The sequence below is a fragment of the Camponotus vicinus genome, unplaced genomic scaffold (genome assembly GCF_025532165.1).
Source record: "Camponotus vicinus isolate PSW18456_S1 unplaced genomic scaffold, iyCamVici1.0 SCAF_1, whole genome shotgun sequence".
NCBI classification, from domain to species: Eukaryota; Metazoa; Arthropoda; class Insecta; order Hymenoptera; family Formicidae; genus Camponotus; species Camponotus vicinus.
Genome location: NW_028141945.1, coordinates 27,671,579 through 27,693,367, shown reverse-complemented (window position 1 = coordinate 27,693,367; position 21,789 = coordinate 27,671,579).

Sequence of the window (21,789 nt, the reverse complement as noted above, 5' to 3'; positions counted from 1 at the left end):
TATGGGTAAATAGAATCGATGAGTGATAGGAGTATAAAGTAAGCAGTAACATGGACAACAGTAATGGTTATGGTTATGGGTATGAAGATACCCGTGTAATTTTATGCATACAGCATTAGGGATTTGTTGAGACATCACAAATAGTAGAAAGGAAGTATATAGATAGTATCTCAGTAAGATCTCTGATGCAAATAGAACATTGATGTATGGGGCTCAGAGTGGTTAGGTTTCGTAAGCAGTTAGCGCAACGGTATTCCACGTGGAATGGTCCAATGAAGAAATAGTGAACAAAGAATTGAGGAAGCTGAGTAATTAGTAGAGATAATTGTATCTCGATATAGCAGGGCTCACAGAAGTATGTATTGAAGTATGGGTCTCGGTATCCTTGAGCTTTCGCACAACAAAAGACACCGGACATTCTTTTGATATGTCTTATAGCGCAGGGGTTCTGTCGTAGACATTTACGACTAGAGGGTATGTATAATCGGTATGGGTCGAAGTTTCTTCTAATGTTTGTAACAGTTCGGTAGCTGTTAAGACACAGCAGATGCAGTTAATTATATCTCGAGTTTCTATTACTATTATACCGCAAGCTATGCAGTATTCTCTTTTGACTAAATGACTATTTACGAAAAAGTGTCTATGAACTTTCCTGTAAGTTTCCCGGATTATCGCGGTGCGAGTTCGGTCATAACACCGGCCGCAAAAGTTAGTGTCATCCTCGAGGCAGATTGCTCCGTGGACATGAGTGCAATGAGCGAATAGGAATGAATCCCTGATTCGATGTACCTGCTGGATATTTGGCTGCGGCCGAATCGGCTGTCGGTGCCAAAGCATCTGAAATAAAAAGAGAAATTAATATTAATGTTTCATCCGGGTTTAGAATGTGCGAGCTTCACTTTTTCAACGTGAACAATTCGAGTTTGATTTCCGATTTTGAGTTTGACGTTGCTGGGAGGTAATAATTCAAGTACCTCATGGGGACCCGTATACTGGTCGGCGAATTTTCCTTTACGCGGTTCTTTTAATAAATAGACTAATGTTCCTCGTTCAAGAGCTCGAGGGTTTATATTTCGGTCATAATACTTCTTACTTCTTTCTTTAGCTTGCATAAGATTTAGTTGAGCTTGAGTTTGCAGATCTCTTATTTTATTAAAGAGATTTGTGATATATTCATGGTAAGTAGGTTCAGTATTTTCTTCAATGATAGGATGCGCAAAAGGTAATCGAGCTATTCGCCCGAAAACCAATTCATAAGGTGAATATTTAGTGCCTTCGTGTACACTGGTGTTGTATGAGAACATTGCGAGTTTAATATACTCGTCCCAGTTAGCTTCTCTATTTATTTGTGTCTTTAAGTATTCTGTTAACACGTGATGTGAACGTTCTAGCGATCCATTTGATTGAGGGTGATAAGCTGTAGTTTTAAAATGTTGTATGCCAAATTTCTTTGTTAATTGTCTCATTAGGGCTGATAAGAAGTTGGTTCCTTGGTCCGTTAGTATGGCACGAGAGGTTCCGTATATGCAGATAAATTCTTTGGTAAAAGCGTCGGCTATTGTTAAAGAAGTGGCTTCTTGTAAAGGTGATGCAACGGAATATTTCGTTAATAAATCTTGCATGGTTAATATGTATTGATGATTGTTATCTGTGACGGGAAGAGGTCCCATAATATCCAGTGAAACTTTGTCGAAAGCCATTCCAGGCGTATCGGTAATGACCATTGGTTGCTTGGTTTTAACTCTAGTTAATTTCTTTAATTGACATTCACGGCAAGTCCTTATGAAATCTTGAATATCTTTCTTCATTGTCTTCCAACAATATCGAGAACGGAGGCGGTTATATGTTTTTGTCACTCCTTTATGTCCGCCATGCGCAGAGGCATGGTTTTCTAAAATTAGGGAGAGTCGTTGCTCTATTTCAAGCGTCTGTATAAGATTTAGGCATATGATGATTTTGATAGGTAATTCTTGGAGATGTTTTTTAAACTGGTTAATTATATAAGACCATGGCAAATCGTCGAAACGGTCGGTTTTGCTAAGACTGAGAGATGGTAGGTCGAGTTCAGTAATGACGTCTACTAAAGATTTCAAACAATTTTAAGATTTTGTGTTTCTACTAAAATATGATTATTTAATTTTATAGGAAGAGCGATAAGCGTGTTGGTTTCTATCGTACGAATTCTGGCTCTTTCGAATGTTAATTCTTCGTAATTAGGAAGCAAGTTGGCTTCTTGATATTGTTTAGCTCCATTATCGTAAGGAGTACTGTCTTGGTAAAGAAATATTACATGGTTATCTTTTTGTTTTAACAGGCCTTCTCGTACTTCTCGTATTTGAGCTTGGCTCCATGGCGGAGGCTCTGGAGGTTTCGGTTGATGAGGTATAATATTCGAATCCATTATTTCAGTATAATCTGACTCAGTGTTCTCGTCGGAGTCTGTAACTTCTTCAATGATAATTTGACTATTGTCGTGATCTTCAGAGTTGATGTCGGAGTTTTCTAATTCTTGATGTTGTATGGGGGTAGAGGTTCTTGTAACCTGAATGATTCCTTTATTTTTTTGATTTAATTTCTGTTTTCTAGAGATGTCTGGAGATTGAGGCGAGAAAATAGATTCATCGGAAGAATATTCGTCAACAATGAATAAAGGTACGGCTATGTTGACAGCAGGATTTCTAGATAAAGCGTCGGCGTTATTATTTAAAGTTCCTTTTTTATATTTTATTTCGTATTGGTATTCGGATAATTTCATTCGCCATTTCCATAATCGCGAAAAAGGGTCCTTAATGGAATGTAGCCACACTAAAGGCTTGTGATCCGTGATAATTGTAAAAGTTCTGCCATATAAATATGGTCGAAAGTGGTTCACACAATAAATAATTGCAAGGCATTCTTTTTCAATCGTAGAATAATTTTGCTTTGCAGTATTTAATACGCGTGAAGTATAAGCTATGGGTAAATCTTTTCCAATTTTTCCTTGACTAAGTACGCCCGCGACGGCGTATCCTGAAGCGTCGGTGGTTAATATAAAAGGTTGATTAAAATCCGGATATTGCAATATAGGTTTGGAACATAATGAATGCTGTAATTTATTAAATGCTTCTGCTTGATTTTCTTTCCATTCAAATTTCTTATTCTTTTTCAAAAGATCTGTTAATGGCTTGGCGGTTTTGGAGAAATTCGGTATGAATCTTTGATAATATCCAGCTAATCCTAAGAACTGTTTAATGTTTTTGGGATTTCTTGGCGTAGGAAATTTCATAATGGCTTTTACTTTTGCAGGATCGGGTCTGACTCCGTCAGCTCCGATTATATGTCCTAAATACATGACTTCTTGCCGTAGGAATTCGCATTTATCAGGTTGCAGCTTTAAGTTTGCGGTTCTTAGTCTTTCCATTAATCTTTCGAATTTGACTTCGTGTTCCTTTAGAGATCTTGCATATATGACGATGTCATCCATATAAACGAATAATTCGTTTCCTTGTAAGCCAGAGAGCACGTTATCCATCAGTCTTTGAAATGTTGCGGGTGCGTTTTTTAATCCAAACGGCATTCTTTTAAACTGATAGTGTCCATAAGGTGTGGAAAAAGCAGTCTTATGAGCATCTTTTGATGACATAGGAATCTGATGAAATCCTAACGCTAAGTCTAATACAGAGAAATATTTAGCGGACCCGAGTTGATCGAGTATATCTGTTATATTCGGTAAAGGATAAGCGTCTCCTATGGTTTTTTCATTAAGATTACGGTAGTCGATGACCATTCGCCATCGTTTGTTTCCTAGGGAGTCTGGTTTTTTAGGAACAATCCAGAGTGGAGAGTTATAAGGTGAGGTTGATGCTTCGATTAAGTCTGAAGATAATAATTCGGTTACTTGTTTATCGATCTCTTCTTTATGTACAGGGGGAAACCTGTATTGTTTTGTGTGGACTGGTACTTCATTAATAGTAGGAACATAGTGTTGCGCGGCATTAGTAGCTTGAAGATGTTCACCAGTAATATGAAATCTATCGGCGTGCTTGTATACTAGAGACTGTATATTTGCTGACTCTTCGGAGTTCAGATGTTCTAGTCGAAGAAGGTTTATAACGTCAGTAGCTCTTTCAGTGGATTGGGGCAATGCTTGATTAAAGTAAATAGGATTGTCGATGGCATTAGAGAATTTCCCTCGGGTAGAAACCCGAATTCTATACTTCTTAAAAGAAGGAGCGTTACTCCTTCTATACTTCTTAAAAGAAGGAGCGTTACTCCTTGCTCTTTTTCAATCTCAAATCAGCAACAAGTCGGTTATGTGCCACGTCATACTCTAGCCGAAGGCATCTATTATGGGCAAGCAATCGTTACTAATAATAACGGGAAGGCATACATGCCTATCTTTAACACTTTCGAGGAAGAATTCATTTTCAATATCCCCGTTATTCAACTACAAGATTTCGACGTCTGTGAGCCAGACGTATCAGCTACTAACTCCGTAGGATTAGAAGAATCTAATCCTACGGAGTTAGTAGCTGATACGTCTGGCTCACAGACGTATCGCTGATACGTCTGGCTCACAGACGTCGAAATCTTGTAGTTGAATAACGGGGATATTGAAAATGAATTCTTCCTCGAAAGTGTTAAAGATAGGCATGTATGCCTTCCCGTTATTATTAGTAACGATTGCTTGCCTATAATAGATGCCTTCGGCTAGAGTATGACGTGGCACATAACCGACTTGTTGCTGATTTGAGATTGAAAAAGAGCAAGGAGTAACGCTCCTTCTTTTAAGAAGTATAGAATTTGAGTTTAGAAAAGGAATTTTTTCATCCTCGTGTTGAATGAAATTATTTTTGTAATCTATAGTAACGGCTCGTTCCCTCAGGAACTTGTTGCCTAAGATCCCATCCTGTGGGAATGCGATTGAGTCAGAGATTACATAGAATTCGGACGTTCTGCCGAGTATCGTCATAAAAATGACGCCTAAAGTAACGACGGTTTCAGAGGCAATCCCTTGCAAGCAGAGGGGATTTGTTTTATCAAGAGTAGCGTATGGTTTCAGGCATCCTTCCTTAATAAGATTTAAACCGGATCCTGAATCAATCATAAATTTGCATTCTTTTGCCAAGTCTGGAGAAGCTAATGTAATCGTAGGTAAATCCGTAGGATGCTGATTGCTGTTCAATTGGCAGATCCGGAGGCTTGCACTGTTGTCTCCGGGGGAATTGTGGCGCTGGGTTTTCCTTGTACGATATAAGTCGGGCGCCCTTGTTGCTGATCGTTCCGACTGACGCCGGGATTTATCGGAACGTTTTGAGCGTTTCTCGAATTTACAGGTTGCTGCGTTCTTTCTTGCGCTCGTCTCCAGGCTAATTTTCGGCATTCTTGTATCAGGTGGCCTAGAGTTTTACAATAACGACAGATCTTTGTTTGATAATTTTGCGAAGATTGTCCAGCGGATATTGCTGGTCTTGAGAATGTCGGAAGAGCTGGTGGTAATGTGGTTGTATTCCCATTACCAGGTTTAGATTGATTATTAATGTTGTTGGTTACAGGGAATTGGCGAGAAGTGTTGTTATAATTATTAGGTCAGCACGTGATTGGAAATTCGGACGGAACACGGCTCGTTTCCGTAAGTTCTCTGCTTCTATAGTTTTGGATAATTGGATGGCAGTGCTTATTCCATCTTTGAAAGTACGTGGATGTTCCAGCTTGACTCTTACTAGCAGATCAGATGGAAGTCCGTTAATGAAACTGTGCAAGGTAGTCATCTCGATTGCATCTTTTAATCTTTCATCTATATGTCCAGTATAGTCTGTTTCTCCATCGACGATTGCAGCACGTAATTCTTGTACTCTTCCAATATAATCGAAAATATCTTCGTTGTGCTTCATATATACATTTGCCAATTCTCCTCTATATTGGTCTACCGATTTATTCGGTCCAAATATAAGCTTCAATCTTTGTGTTAATTCGAAAACAGTATGATATTCAAATCCTTCTACTGCGGAGTAAGCGTGTCCTTGTAGTTTATTCATTATTAATTGGACTAAGAAATATTCATGATACTGCGGTATTAATTCAAGAGCGCGTTCGCAGATTTTACTAAAATGGAAAACGGACATTTTATGTCCATTGAATTTAGGAATCTTGTCGATAGCATCTTTAAGTCGTATGGGGGATGGTTGATCCATCACATCAAATTTATGTGGAGAGAGTTGTGGAGTCGTTTGTGTTTCGGGCCTATCATGCCTTGTGTCTTGAGTGGAATTTTCCAAGTTTGTAATCCTTGAATTAATTCTTTCAATTTGATCAGCTATCTTATGCATCGATGATATTAATTGTTCCATGCCTGCGGAGTCTTCGGTGAATTCTCTTTGTTCTAATTCTTCTTGGGCTCTTCTAAGACGCTCCTGTTTAACTTGTAGATCTTCTGACTGTTCTTTTAATAATTGTTCCTTCTCGTGCATCTTCTTTATTATGATATCAATTTCTTCTGGGCTATATTGTTTTTTCGTAGCTCCCGTGGTTACGGAGCTTGCAGAGCTTGAGCGAGTTTGCATGATTATGTTGAAATTATCTATTCCTATCCACTGAATCTCTCAAAAGCACAGATCCTTCGGCAGATCCCACCGCTGCCACCAAAATTAATAAAAGGGGATTTCTGTTACGTCCCCAGTTCCTCAGGACTGGTCTTACTTTCCCAGTTGGACGCAATTAATCTCTCAATTTGTTTTTTAGGGCAACCTGCTTGGCCGGCTATACCCTGGGACGCCGAGAGATTGAAGGTCTATTGTGCCTTGTAGAGAGGATTCAGGGCGGAAAGAGAATAAACATTCATATATATATATTTTTGTACGAGTTTATTTTATCCAGATATATATACATATATATATATTCCTTTCTTTATAATAGAATACAGAAATGATTATAAATCGTCATTCACTCTTCTCGGGGATAGTCATACATAGCAGGGAGGAAATAAGAATACTCTATGTCTATCGTAGTGGAAGGTGCCTCTATAGGAACTTGGGGAATATTCAAGGGTTCGAAGGGATTTGAGTCTTCGTATACTACGGGTGAATAATTGGGTGGAGGGTAGACGTCGTCTTCCTCTGGGTAATAAATATATTGGGCGATGGTATCTGGATTTTGTGTTGTTCCCGAGTTTTGTTCCCAATTTGTTGAAGACCCTGGGATTGGTGAGGTGTTAGAAGTCAATGAAATAGTGGAGCAGTTACTCCAATCGTCTATGAGTCCTTCTACAAGTTCGGAAGTTGTATAATGGTTACTGGTGGAAGGTTGAGTAAAAAGGCTGGTGTTCTCGGTATCTTCCTGGAGGTCTATGATTTCCTGTTCAAGAATGATAAGGGGAATCTGGGGTTCTGGTGATTGGGATTCTAGATCAACTATTTCGGGGGTTGGTGAAATGATATCGTTGTCTATGGTGATGATTAGATAGAAGGTGCGTCGTGATCGTCTATTCCGTCGTACTTGATGAAGAGTGGCTCGACGGGTATTTGAATTAGTGCGTCGCGCTCGGACCATCTATTGTTTAAATAATTAGGTGAGAATTTATTTAGTTTATTATTAAGATCCTGGTGATTTGATGTTACTCACGTTGACGAATCCGAATAAAAACCCAACACCTGTTAAGTAGAAAGAAAAAAGGGGGGTTCCGCGTGAATATTTGATCAGTAAGTGTTATCCCAAGAGTAGTAAGAGATAGTCAGATAGACATTCCCAAAGTTTAATAAAGTTATAGGCTGAGAAAAGTGAATAGTGTTAGTACTATAAATTATCGATCTATGGTAAACTTCGACTCCCGAAAATTACCGACCGTCGGTAATGTAGATTTCTGTTTTACCGAACGATGGTAAGTCAAATTTCTGTTTTACCGACCGATTGTTAGCGTCACTTTCTGTTTTACCGACCGATGGTAAGTTTTGACTGAGAGTGCTCGGTAAGTTATCTACTGATGGTAAGTTAGCAATCTATGGTAAGTTAGTATTTGTAGAGATCGCAGGGTTTGTTAAATTGTTAGGTTTCAATTTTGAGTTTAGTTTTATTTATTTGGTTCTCTGAAAATCGAAAAGGGGTTCGAGGAGGAATAAGGAGATCGGATACATTGACAAAGTATCCACCTATAGTACGTCTGGCTTGGCATTAACCTTGTAATGTTAGGTTATAATTAATTAATTGTATATACTAATAATAATTCAAGTTGTTATAACCTAAGCCAGTATATCGTTTCTAAATTCTGGGATATATCTCGTATCTTGAAATCGAGGCTTGATTCAACCTGACGTTAACGTCAACCAGCTCCAAGATCAAAAGGTCAACTTCTATCATTGGAATAAATTCCTCAAGATAATTGCCTATTAAGGGGATCCGAAAGCGGACGACGAACTCCAACGGAATAGCGCCCTCATCTCAGCATAACTAAAATTATCGATAATACCCACTAAAATTATCGATAATACCGACAATTTTAGTTTCGCTGTTATCAACATTATCCATGATTTGGAGGCTACGGTCGGGGAGACGCTTTGAATGCTTTGAAGCGTTTGATTAATAAATCAGGAGAAATCTTTACTCCTTTTGCCCTGGTTGGTCAATCAAATGCTTCAAAGCATTCAAAACGTTTTCGACTGCAGCCTTATACATATAAAAAATAGCAATAACAAATTTGCAATGTGTTTATTATTTTAAAATAAAATATTGGGGTGTAGTTCCGAAAAGGTCAAACCCCCGATTTTGCTGTCATCACGTATACTTACGTATTTTGATGCGCTGATTACGAAAATGATAGTTAAAGTTACCGACTATTTCATTTTCATGGTGGAAACCATAAAAAATCGTTAAAAATGACGTTTTTTGATTTTATTTTATCAAATACTGAAAATTTAAAAAAATGTTTCAAACAAAAGTTGTAGATCTCTTCGAAATATGCATTTTATGTCCTATTCATTTTTACCATACAAGTGATAGTTCTCTAGAAAATCAAACTTAAAGATATATCTCATCACACTACGATATGCTGTGTACGATAAATTAACTTTCCTTTGGCATTACCCAGAGCTAACGACGTGGACGTAGAAAGTTTTTGTAGCTCCTTGTTTTTGTTTTTTTGTTTTTTTCTTGTTGCTTTTAATTTTTTTTTGCTTTTGATTTTTTTTTTACTTAAAAACTAATGTTAGATGCTATTGTAACTGCTTTCATATATATATGTATATATTTCTTTAATACGTTACATTTTTCCTGGATAACATTTTTTAATATCAATAATTAATTGTTTGAAAGGATCTTCATTCAATTTTCGAACACGGCGACGCCACAAAAATTCGCATAAATGTTCTGCAATATTCTCCTGATGAGCACCACGAGATAAATGTCGACGCATCCAGCGCCAGGAAGACTCAATATTCTGAGTATGAGCACCAGTTTCAGGGTCTACAAAATTCTCAGAATGATTTACCGTTTTATGAACATATCCGTGCTTATCCAAATCGATATAACCTTTCCAGCAATCTGTATGAATCTCTGTTCCAGGTGCCACATGTTTTTTTATCAAAGCTAGAAGAGTATCTTTGTCCCTTTTGTTGTCTGGGCAAATTTCAAGCCGATAATTAGCAGAATGTCCACGATGAATCATTCCAAGAATCCATGACCCCTCAACAATACGTCCTCGTTCATATTTTCGACGACCAATCTTACATTCGTCAATTTCTACTACTTTACCAACACCTCCTAAAAGATCTTCATTTTCGAAGTGCTCATCAAGTGCAGCCATGCAGACTTCTCGACAAAAAGAAAATCTATCAGCTACAGTTTCACGAGATATCTGTTGCCCATCACAAATGCTGCTTTCTCGAATTGTTTGCTCAAACGTCATATTGACCGAAAAACAATACGTTATAAAGATACATGCTGCAGGAGAAATATGGCATCTCTCAAACCATGTATTTTCAGCAACAGTTGCAATATGTCGATATTTTCCTTTTTTCATACAAAGAAATTGTCCACAAGCATGCTGTGATTCTTGTAAAACCATATATTTTTTATGAGTTTTACAAAATTTTTGCGTCGGAATCAAACCAATATCTCTAAGCCATTGGAGAGTTGAGGAACGATTTTGAAGAATAGACGCCAATGAGAAAAAATTATACGTTCTGTCCATTTTTTTATGATAAACAAAACAGAAATAAACTTTTAAACAACCAGTGTTAGGAATGGCAAAGCTCATTTATCTATAATAAATATTAAAAAACCTTAAAAGGCAGGCTAAAGCAAATCAGAACTTAAAGATTTTGAACAAAAAAAATAGAAAAACAACTACTGCAATTGTCACAAAATTTATCTGAAACCAAATGCTGCTTTGCTGTAAAGCTCTATATACACTCTGACTTAGTGAGAAGAGTAGAAAGATATACAATATACTGGAACCTTTGGCGTGTGAACTGTTCGAGACTGTCCGCAGTTTCGGCCGATTTTTGATCCCCCGCACTTGTTAGCTAATATACTATAGTGTTCAAATACATGTTTCCTAATCGCGGAGCCCGTCCCTCGGAGCGGGGAAGGCGGTAGGGCGCGCGTTAGCGCGCCCGTTAAGCCGCCTTCCCCGCGGAGAGGGGTCGGGCGGCACTGTCGGTAGCGTAGCCCAATGTCTATCGCCTAAGGTAGTTATTTTTTAGCGGGCCGCAGGCCGGTGCGGCGAGCGAAGCGAGCCGTATCATTTCTTTTTAGAGTGTTTAGGCGGGACCGTGGTCAATCGGGACCGTGGTCAATCGGGACCGTGGTGAATAACAGTAAAAATGAATAGCACATAAAATGTATATTTTAAAAAGATCTACAACTTTTCTTTGAAACTTTTTTTTTTTTAATTTTCAGTATATTGATAAAATAAAATCAAAAAACGTCATTTTTTAACGATTTCTTTTTTTATGGTTTTTACCATGAAAATGAAGTAGTCGGTAACTTTAACTATCATTTTCGTAATCAGCGCATCAAAATACGTAAGTATAAGTGATGATAGCAAAATCGGAGGTTTGACCTTTTCGGAACTCCATCCAAATATTGTTTATGTTCTACTATATATCATCTCATACGCTTATCTAAGCATATAAACGTACAGATGCATATCTGTCCCTCTTATATATATTTGAACACAATTTCACAATATTGCTAATGTTAGCTATGTGCATTTCTAAAAAAAATAACATTTGGATATTTGTAAATGTACTGTATGTATATCCAAAATTTAACAATATCATAAACTTTTTCCAATATTTAGGAAATATTATATATATATACAGGGTGTCCCGCAACTACCGCTCCATATTTTAAAGGTAGATTCTCTGGCCAATTTAAAAACGATTATTCCTCAGCGAAAATGTCGAAGAAGATCATTATATTTTGCATATTCCCAATTTTTGTCATGATGTATCTTTCTAACTAAGCCTTAAATTAAAATTCTATTAAAGTAAACAGTAGTAAGTCTAGGCCGGTTCTAACCCAGGGGCTCCGAGGAGGGGTGAGGGGCGAGGGGAACCGGCGGGGGGGTGACGTCACGCGGGGGGGGTGACGTCACGCGGGGGATGATGACGTCACGCGGGGGGGGGGGTGACGTCACGGGGGGGATGATGACGTCACGTGCGGGGGATGATGACGACGTCACGTGCGGGGGATGATGACGTCACGTGCGGGGGATGATGACGTCACGTGCGGGGATGATGATGACGTCATGTGCGGGGGATGATGACGTCACGTGCGGGGGATGATGACGTCACGCGCGGGTAGGGGGAGGTCCGTGGCGCGACCGGTGGACGAGGGGGTCCGCGCGGGGAAGGGGGGATCCGCGGCGCGACCGGTGGATGAGGGGGTCCGCGCGGGGAAGGGGGGATCCGCGGCGCGAGCGATGGACGATGGGTTCCGCGCGGGAAGGGGGGATCCGCGGCGCGAGCGATGGACGAGGGGGTCCGCGCGGGTAGGGGGGGGGGGATCCGCGGCGCGAGCGATGGACGATGGGTTCCGCGCGGGAAGGGGGGATCCGCGGCGCGAGCGATGGACGAGGGGGTCCGCGCGGGTAGGGGGGATCCGCGGCGCGACCGATGGACGAGGGGGTCCGCGCGGGTAGGGGGGATCCGCGGAAAGAAGACGGTGCACTGGTTTGAAAAGGATAGCGTAAAGTGTGTGAAGAGGACAGTGCGACAAGGATGGCATCAACGTGTGACAAGGACGACATCAACATACGACAAGGATGACGTCAACGTGGAACAAGGACGACGCATTATAAGATGCCACATAGGTGGGAGCAGGACGACGCAAAGGTAAGTGAGTGATAGCGACGAGCTTGTGAATGAGAGAAAACGATAATAGCGCGAAGAGAACGCATACGAAAGAGAACTATAATATCGCGAGAACAACGTGTGCGAGAGAGAACGATAATAGCTAAGATAACGCGTGCGAGCGAGAACGAAGATATCGCGAGACTTACAACTAACGCGAGACTTATTGTTAGAACGATAGCGCGTACGAAAGAGAGAGAGAACGATATCGCTATACTTACAATTAGCGCAAGAGAGACGCAAAGGATGGGAGCGCAAGGAGAGGCGCGTAAATAAATACATTTCTTTTTTTTTTTTAATTAAAATATAAAATTTATTTAAATGTGTGCGTGTACTATACAATTTTGTGTGTGTGTGTGTGTATGTGTGTGTCTGTGTGTGTGTGTGTGTATGTGTGCGCTTAATATATAATAATATAAAATATAAAATTTAAAATTTAAAAATATAATAAAAATATATAATATAAAATAAAAAAAATATATAATATAAAATAATAAGAATAATATATTTGGGGGAGTGCGCCGGGCTAAGGGGGAGGCCGCTTCTGGAACAGAAAAAAAATGATGTGTTAATAGAAATATATTACGATAAGATTTATAAAAAAACACTTACATCTATCGATCCATTCGTGTTCCTCCACTCCTCTTTCCTCCTCCTCCTGCTCCTCATTCTCCTCTTCTCTTTCCCCATCCTCCTCTTCCTCCTCTTCTCTTTCTCCATCCTCCTCTTCCTCCTCTTCTCTTTCCTCTTCTCTTTCCCCATCCTCCTCTTCCTCCTCTTCTCTTTCTCCATCCTCATCTTCCTCCTCTTCTCTTTCCTCTTCCTCATCCTCTTCTCTTTCCTCTTCCTCCTCCTGCTCCTCTTCTTCTATATCCCATAGTTCCTCTATTTCTTGAGGCTCTTCCCCGAAGAGCCGCCGCAGGTCGAAAATATCTTCGACCTGGCGACTCTCCGGGGTGTCGCCCCACATATATAAAAAGTGGCTTCTCCTAGCCCGACGCACCGTCCGCACCCATTGCCTCCATTCAATATTGATGAAGCCCGGTATCCGAACTTCATCCTGAAACTATATCAAAAATATTTATTTAAAAATACACAATTTTTACAATTTTTATAAAATAATCATAATACATTCAATACTTACATTCCACAGGAACGTCAACTTCAGGAACACGATGCACAGAATGTTAAAAAATTTCCTCTTCCACTCAGGGTATATATTTACACAATCCATTTTTATTAGTACTTCACGACTCGCGCACTTCTAAACTCTTTCTGACGAGGCAACGAGGTCTCGGTACGGGGTTTTATAGTAGAGATGTAGCATTATCACCATGTTAAAAACGCATCGTAAGACAAAAGTATGGTCCCATGCAACTCAGCGTGGTATATAATATAATATTAATATTATCATATCGCGACTTTGTGAGGAGACAACGAGGTCTCAGTACGAAACTTTAGAATAAGGACGTATCATTATCGCTTTACCAAAAACGCATCGTAAGACAAAAGTATGCATGATATAATATAACATTATAATATAATGTGTCAACCCTGCTCGAACGGTCATCGAACGGAAATGAGCGACTATCGAACGCAAACGACTGCTCGTCGAACGGTCATCGAACGGAAATGAACAACCGTCGAACGGCTATCGAACGGTCATCGAACGAAAACGAACGACTGTCGAACGCTCGTCGAACGGTCATCGAACAGCAATTGAACGGCTATCGAACGGTCATCGAACGGAAACGAACGCCCGTCGAACGGCTATCGAACGGAAACGAACGCTCGTTGAACGGTCGTCGAACGGTAATTGAACGGTCATCGAACGGAAATGAACGCCCGTCGAACGGAAATGAACGCCCGTCGAACGCCCATCGAACGGAAACGAACGCTCGTTGAACGGTCGTCGAACGGTAATTGAACGGTCATCGAACGGAAATGAACACCCGTCGAACGGAAACGAACACCCGTCGAACGGAAACGAACGATCGTCGAACGGAAATGAACGCCCGTCGAACGGAAATGAACGCCCGTCGAACGCCCATCGAACGGAAACGAACGCACGTCGAACGGAAATGAACGGTTATCAAACGCCCGTTGAACGGAAACGAATGCTCGTCGAACGGTAATTGAACGGTAATCGAACGGAAACGAACGCCCGTCGAACGGAATCGAACGGAAATGAACGGTTGTCGAACGGAAATGAACAACTGTTGAAAGGAAATCAACGACTATCGAACGCAAAACTATATTCAATTATCAAATATTTAAATATTTTATCATATACCACAATGTAGTATCGAAATACAATATCTGTGGCAGCTGTGTCGCGTACGGAAACATGATACTGCACACGTACATAGATAGAGATGAGGAAAGAAAGGAGAGAATAAGAAAGACGATAAAAATATATTGCATCATCAATTTATTATAAATATGGATTCGACGAATCATTATCATGATGTTTCAACCACCAATTATAAATCTTAAATACATTTTCTAAAGCACAATTTTTTACATGATTTTCACAACGTACAGTATTCTTAACATCTAACTTATTTAAAGAAGCTACATCCTCATAATCTGCATCCAAAGTTTCGATAATCACATCGTTTCTCGCATCATTGTCCAGTATATCGGCTAGCCATTGCCGTTTTTCATGCCCTTTAACGTACACGAGAGATGACGCATCATCATCCTCCCCCGTTGCACCCATCACCGCCGTCGTAATTAAACGTTTCGATTTCCAATATGAAACGTGTCCATCATTCCACGATAATCCATGGTGATTTTTCATCAACCATAAAACCTGACATCTCTCAGATTTTGTGAGCATGTGCCATGGTTCGGGACATGTAAAAATGTAATGAGAAAGTATGGATCCCTTTCTCAGAACAGCAGCTTCCTTCACGACAAAATTTTTGTCAACGATAAATCCTTGTAGATCCACAAACGTTGGCACAACCATGATGACAAGATCCGATCGCAGACTGATGTCGATCGTCAAACATCTCAATCTTTTATATTTTTTCATATGCAATGGAGGGGATATTTGCTGACTTATGTAATTTTGCGGACTACATTGGTCAATGGATTATATTCGACAACCCGATCGTGCAAGATGAGACAATAGGCGGTAGTATTCGCCGGTATATTTTCCCTGCATTCAAACTCTATTCTCACGTCCACGGTAGCAGTTTTGACAGACTCGTTTTGTCGCGAGCAATCAATGACCGCGAGAGGACCGCAATGTAGAAACTTTGAAATGGTTAATAGCGTGGTGCTGTTATCGCATCCATAATAAGATTTGCGAAAACGAGAGTACATGTTGAATAGAACGGCGAATCTATTTTTTTCAAAATCTAAATTTAAATCATCATAGGGATAAAATTCCGAGTTTAAATAGAGTTTAACGTTGGCCAATTTGCAGTCATCGAACAATGTAACATCTTGTGGCACTGAATTCTTTTTACCAGTTTGCAATGCAAAGATCACGTATCGTGGTTTCTCTAGCTGGGAGGCGGCTTTCACGGTCCATGAATGCTTAGTCGTGCTATGCAGCAGAGGAAATTCGTATAGATCCCAAGATCTGAAACTCATGTTCAAGTATCGTCCGCTTTCCAACATTCGCAACATCGACAATTTATTAATCTCGTTCAATATTACATGAGGCATACGCCACTGTATCTTGAGTAATTCAATCTCTGCTTCCGACGATGGGTGTCCGAATAGACAATTATTATCGTTGCGCGAACGTATCAAAATCAATTCGTGACGAGCGTTAATCACAACGCGTTTATAATCTTCACAAAATCCCAGCAGCATGTTGAGCGGTACGCAATAGTTGAAATAATTTTTGTCACCATTGTACGTCAAATCCCACGCAGCGTTCTTCAAGTTTATACTTTTCTGGTGCGTTAGAGAGACATAATTTTTGAGCGTCGAAGTTATTCCAACATTTCTGTTGTGATCAATCTCTACTCCGTCGAGTTCGTATCGAAGCTCATCAAACATGAATGCGACACAATTGTTTCCCAATACAACCTTCATTTCATCATTCGCTTTACGCACATTAAACCTTCCCTCGATGTAAAGAAAGCTTTCACACGGTAACGTGTACAAATCCTGATGTTATATAGGTATTCGTATCTCGTCGCTGTATCCAAGCGTCGTATTGGCGTACGGATTGTATGTATGAGTCTCAATCTTGACGATGCGATCGTCAAAGACTGGCTCACCTCCGATATTCAAAATATCAATCATTCTTTTCGTACGATGAATCCCAATGATTTTAAAAATTCACGATTCAACGCGCTCAGCTTCTTCTTAATGGCTATCTTATTATTGTCACCCGATACCGCAATAGTATTGTCCCTCGTAAAAGTATTGTCTCTCGCGTGCTCCGTTTCGTTCAGCACGAGCATACTATGTTTGTCGCCGCCGTATATGCAATCTTACGGTAATTTCCTCTCCTCGAAAATCGAGCAATCGACCTCTTTGATCCACAATACGTATCGTTAAATCCGTAATGCTCCGTACGATGATCGGCAGGTAAATGATCTGTGCTGGCGTTTCCGATATCTTATATCCTGGTGGTACGCTCGGTGAAAATTCATGTATTGTGTGTACGCGCATGCCATTGCTGTACGCACCAGTAGTCACGTTACATTCTATACGAATAATATTTACGTTTATAATATTAACCGGTTCGTCCGATTCGTACCACTCGCGAGGTTGCAATATACGATTCGATGAGAATCCAAGCAAGGATCCTACATTGTCGGGTTTGGTAAAGTTTATTCTGTAGGCACATTTGATTTCGCTCTTTAGCGTGCTATGATTGGCGCGAAGCGCTATTGGATATTCCTCATCATAATCGTTTTCAACATCTCTGGAAAGGTGTTCATCTTGCAAAATTGCACGTTTGAGATAGTCATTTATAGCGTGCAATTCGTACGATCCTTCGGGAATCGTAATTTCTTTGTCGTCGTTGCCAAAGTAAAATTTATTATTCGAAAAATTTACGTTTGGAATCATATGATAAGTTTCAAAATCCGTTAATCCAAGCTCGTAATCGGCATCAGTCAAATCTATAGCGGGAAAATAGCTTACAGCGAGAACGCTGCTTCTGCCAGTCAACGTAAGTGTCAGTGACATGTCGAACGAATACTGAGTCGTGACGATGGATTGTCAGGCTTTAAATTGATCGTCGACTGTTTGAAGAAATTTTAAACACAACTGTCCACAGATGCTCTGATTGTAACTTTGATAAGATGCATAATTGTATTCAATTTTCACTCGTCCGAAATATCGCACAAGTTCCTTGGGTGGTCGAAGGTTTCCAAAACTGTCGAAATATACGACACGATCTCCCCTCTTTGCGTACGCTACCCAATGAGTACCGGGACCATCAACGTCATCCAAATTGACGATACCGCTCTCGTTTCGTCGTACACCGCTTATTGGTAAATTATTGCGCATGAAAACACCTCTAAAGAACGGTATGTGCATACGTTTCACCAATTGTTCCAATTGCACGTTAGTTGTCGCACCCGTAGGCATTTTTAATGTTTTTTCGACGTTTTTTTTTTTCTCTTAGACTTTGTTGAGAATCCCTGTCCACGCTTGTACGGAGCGAGATAAAGTCCGCGACCTTCCATAGCGCGATTGTGACGCTGCAACTCTTCCAGCTGACGTTGCGCCGCCTTGCTATCGTTTACCGCCTTTGCGATTCCCGCCGCACCGCCGGCTAAAGAACCGACAACTCCCAACAACGGTAAAAGTGGTAAAATACCACCGCGTTTCGCTACTGGAAGTATTCGTTTTTTCCTCCTCTTTGTCGTCGATGGCTTTTTCATCCCCATGCCGAGTTTTGTCTTTGCCTTCATTGCCGCCCAAACAGTCGTAGCGGCTGCTCTTTCGCCAAGAGTCGAATCCCTCGCGGTAATGCGTTCTCGCGCTCTTGCAGCTAGTATGCGATCCGCGACGTGTCGTTGACTGAGGTCGTTGCTTCGCGAGTAAGCAATGTCGTGCTCGCGACAAGCGGCGTCCAATGGATTGATGCCTCGATCGCCTCTAGCCAATCGTTTCTCTAATCGTGTTCCCGGGCCGCAAAACTGATAACCGGGAATATGTAATTCGATGGGAAGCGCGTTTATCGCACGATTTAAGAGACCGCTACCTCTTACGATTCTCGCTGACATTCGTAGCAATCTTTTATTAACGGTGGCGGACCGTCGATGTGCGTTCGCTGCCACGGCTGATTGTAATGTCGCATGCACGAACGATATTGTCGAACCTCCGAATCAGCCTTTATATATTCTGGAAGCTTGTCCCACAATCGTTCCACGTAATCACCAAAATTTTGTAGTAAAACAATCTTTGGGATATACTGCAGTTGTTCAGCGGTAAGCCGGAAAATGTCTCTTTCATCCGACAGAAGGAGAAACATTTTGATACTGAACGGTTTCGAGTTGAGACACCTCTATAAATAGGTCTCCCCCTCGTGATCATTTGCAAAATTGATTCGAAAGAGAAAACATGCGGTTCGTGCGACAAGCGCGGATAATCAAAGTATCAAATTTCGATGATAGACTAATATCGGAGAAAAAAGTACGCAAGCATGGAAACATGCTACCGACTACTATACGCGGTATCGTTTGCGGCCCTTCAAACTGCGGTAAGACAAACGTGTTGATTAGTTTGATAGAAAGTCCATATGGTGTACGTTTCGAGAACATGTACGTATACTCGAAATCGCTTCAACAACCGAAATATAGATATTTGGAAAATTTACTAGCACCTATAGACGAAATTGGTTATTTTACATTCTCTAATAACAGCGATGTCATTCCACCGAGCGAGGCGCTTCCGAATTCCATCTTTATCTTTGATGACGTGGCATGTGACAAGCAAGATACGATAAGAGAATACTTTGCAATGGGTCGACACTCGAGCGTCGACTGTTTCTATCTTTGTCAAACGTACGCCAAGATACCTAAGCATCTTATACGCGATAATGCGAATCTTTTGATTTTATTTAAACAAGACGGCACAAATTTGAAACATGTGTACAACGATCATGTAAATACCGACATGTCTTACGACGATTTCCGCGCATTGTGTCAGAAATGTTGGCAACGCAAATATGGCTTCGTAGTCATTGATAAAGACAGCATGTTGATCAATGGACGATATAGAAGAGGATTTAACGATTTCGCGATACCGTAAAGCGATCAGTCGTCATCGACACATCGATCGAGCATCATGAACGGCGATCATGAAAAGATTGCGATAGAGATTGCAAAAATGAGCGAATCAATTCGCAAAAAATATCGCGCTTTGAAAACTGGTAAAATGGAGGAAGACGTTGCATTGGAAAGACAATTTAAGCCAATTACCGAACCTTTAAAACAGCTTATCGAAAATACTGTGGAATCTGATGCGCCGAAAATTGAACCATTGAGTTTAACGTTTGGAGAGAAGCACGAGGAAAAAATAAAAGAGTCGAAGCAAGGAATAAAGCGAGCACGGATAAATATGCCGATAAACGATTCGCCGATATATTCGACACCGAATCGATCAAAACGAAGGAAACAATTTTCTAATATGGCTACTGTTTCTACTCCGATAAAAGTACAACCGCGTCAAACAATGCCATCCCCGTCCGTCGAAGAAATTTATGAGACCACGCCCGATTCGTTTGTAACATCGGTCCGACATGAATTAGAAACGTCCGAAGGTCAGAAAACGTTCCGAGATCATTTTGGTCCACTAGCGCAAAAATATATAGGAGCTATCATGAGTGTTGATAAAAATAAGAGTATGGATTACGTCTACGGTGTTAAATTTACCAGCGAAGGAATGATGCTCGGTGATAAACGTTTCGATGTGGACATGGAAGATAATATAATTATCGATGGAATAAAATATACGGGATCCGAAGGTATCTACGATTTGATTTTTAGAAAATTTCCCAATCATAAAAAATACACTCAAGACGATTTGTATAAATATCAAAGTATATTAAAAGCAACAAATGCGCATAAACGTGACAACAAAGTTAATAATCCTATTAAAAGTAACAAAGGATACAAGTACAAATATATAATTGCACCATTATTCCCCGATAGAAAGGTGGGAAGAGGTATAGACGCGCCGCATACCATGACGCTAAGCGACAACATGATCGATTACGTGCATTGGAACGATCCCAACGAATTGGTAAATCGTTTGCGATTGCTGGACGCCTCGCGTCGAGCCGGCAACAATGCTCACGACAATGAAATCTTGTCAATTATCGAAGAACTTCGCGAGGCTGGCATTATTATAAATTAAACTATGCGTCAACGATACATGTCATTCGGTCAAAGTTCTCGGTACCGAAATGTCGATTAATAAATTTGGATTATCGCTCGGAACGTCGAATAATTTGTACTATCAATGGAATGGATTATTGAGAAATTACGTTCGCGATAACGCTCTCTGCCAGACTACTACCGGCTTTGACGCAAGGTCGCGCAAGATTCAACGTGTAGTGCAACCGGAAACTGATACTGACGCCGTCAACAAACGATACGTGGATAAACTTTTGAGAGATCGACAGGGAGAAATTGAGCAAAAAATTATCACGCTTGAAACACACGTGCAGGCGCTACGAATAATGATGGACGAGATAAAGAATGTGCTGAGATATGCAACATCTGACTCGACACAGTAAACGAGAGATACTAATATCGCAATATTAATTATGCCTCGATCAAACGTGCGAAAGAAGATAAACACCTCCGAAAAGCGACAACTTGTCGAGGAACTACATGCTCCGGCGAGAAGAAATTTTCCACGAAGACGCGTCATTGTACGCGGATACGACGATCTGTGGCAGGCGGACGTGGTCGACATGCGTTCGTATTCTCGACTCAACAAGGGTCATAAATACATACTCACAGTTATCGATGTGTTGAGCAAGTATGCGTGGGCCGTACCGCTCAAGAGTAAGAGCGGAAACGAAATGTCCGAAACGATCGCAAAGATTATTGGAGACGATAAAAGGTGTCCGAAAAATTTTCAAACCGACAGAGGAAAAGAATTTTACAACGCGAGTGTGCAGAAACTCATGAAGAAACACAACATTAATCATTACTCGACGTATTCCATTATGAAAGCCTCGGTCGCGGAACGATTCAACCGTACTTTGAAAAACAATATGTGGAAAATGTTTACGCTCAACGGAAATTACAAATGGATCGACAAGCTATCTCGACTTGTTGCAGAGTACAATACGCGAAAACATCGCACTATCGGTATGAGACCTGCCGACGTCACTCCAGCGATCGCTGAAAAACTTTTAAATACGGTGTATAGCAACGTAAAAATTGCGGCTCCGACAAAATTTAAAGTAGGCGATTCTGTACGCGTGAGCAAATACAAGACCATCTTTGAAAAAGGTTTCACACCT